We start from the raw sequence: 1,755 nt of genomic DNA on the forward strand, positions 1-1,755 counted from the left end.
CAGGCTTAACAGGCCTATAAAACTAATTAGTGAGCCTGGACTTGGCCTATTAATATATTAAGGCTTTTAAAAGAGCCTGGACCTATATCTATTTTATAATAACAGGCCAGGCCAGACCAGACCAAACACAGACCAGGCTGCAGGTCGTCTGGCCTTTTTCCACCCCTATCCGTGACCATGATCGTTCATAAGGAAACTTGACATGCTCGTTTGACATTTTCTTCCGTTTCAAACAAAATCTGATTGCATGACATGATTCTTGACTAAGATTGAAAGTTAAATTACATTGTCAATTCTCATGATTTGTATTGTTACTTAGAAATTTAACAAGTATAGGAATTTAATAGTACTGTTAATAATAATTACGTGTTGGAAGTTATATATCAACCATGCCTTACAAGTTACAAACGTGAAGGATTCGATCACCGCCAAACGAATCAAGAACTGAAGTCCATTCAACTTTGGTCCCGTGATTTATTTTTATTTTGCTTTTTTAAATATTTATTCAAAAATTTCAAGATCAGAGGACATGAACTGAACTCCAATAGTCAACACACATGCTGCGCTATAAATAATCTGAAAGCATAAAAAAACGTAAAAGAAATTATGTGAGAGATTTAGGAGTCAAAATAATTTTATTTTTGTTCACGTGTTGTTGTTAGTTTGTTAGTTTTTTATGGGGTGTTTCTGAAAGCATAAAAAAACGTAAAAGAAATTATGTGAGAGATTTAGGAGTCAAAATAATTTTATTTTTGTTCACGTGTTGTTGTTAGTTTGTTAGTTTTTTATGGGGTGTTTCAATAAAATGAACAAATAACCTGAATGGATAAAAACGCCGTCTGTGGGGATCGAACCCACGACCACGTGGTTAAAAGCCACGCGCTCTACCGCTGAGCTAAGACGGCTAATGTTGTTTGAATTTAATTATTCTAAATATAAGTTGGTAAACTTAGCACATTTAATGTGCAACCATATAGAACACAAAACAATGATAATCTTTATCCCTTTTAACTAATTTATAAGCGCATAAGAGGCAAGATACCGTTGACCAATAAAGAAAAGAAAGAGTCATAAAGAGATTAGAAACTAGAAAGATGAATCTAACCGTATATATATAAACAATCATGATATGATGCTTTTAGAGTAAGTTTTTTTTGTGATAAAATGCGATCCAGATATGTATTGAAATTTGCAATTAATAACAACCAATTTTATGTTACTTGCTTTTTTGTCTTGTCGTCATGGCTTGTACATCTTTTTATTATTAACTTTATTTTAGATTAAAATGGGATTAAAGTTCGATACAAACCAGTGGGAATAAAGTAATCGTTTATGCCGATGAGTAATAGTTCAAATGGCATAATCTCTCCATACTCAATTAAGAAGTTGCGAGTTCGAGTCTCATATTTTTGGTAAAAAAAAATAAAAAAAAATAAAGTAATCGTTTATTCATCATTAATTAAAATGCTAATTATGTCTCTAAGAGGAATATCTTAAAAGTAGAAATCAGGTTTTAGTTCTAAATTTTTCCGAGATAATCTGTGCATATATCTCTGATTAAAGTATTTGGATGATTGATCATATCTGTGATTGTTCCGAAGAAAAATAATATTATTATTTTATTAGACACACATTGTATTATAATTCTTTTAAGGTCCATAATCTAGGTTATCTTTAAATCTTTATTATTATTTTTATTTATAATTATATTATAGGAATATAAATTTTTTAAATTATGTCAATTTTATTTTGACA

At 30.1% G+C, this 1,755-nt stretch overlaps 1 non-coding gene across 1 annotated transcript; it reads right to left on the minus strand.

Moving 5' to 3' along the window:
• On the minus strand, positions 834 to 905 carry TRNAK-UUU. Its single transcript has one exon. It is a non-coding gene; the product is annotated as a tRNA-Lys (tRNA).

The sequence above is a fragment of the Arachis ipaensis genome, chromosome B06 (assembly GCF_000816755.2).
Source record: "Arachis ipaensis cultivar K30076 chromosome B06, Araip1.1, whole genome shotgun sequence".
Classification (NCBI taxonomy): Eukaryota; Viridiplantae; Streptophyta; class Magnoliopsida; order Fabales; family Fabaceae; genus Arachis; species Arachis ipaensis.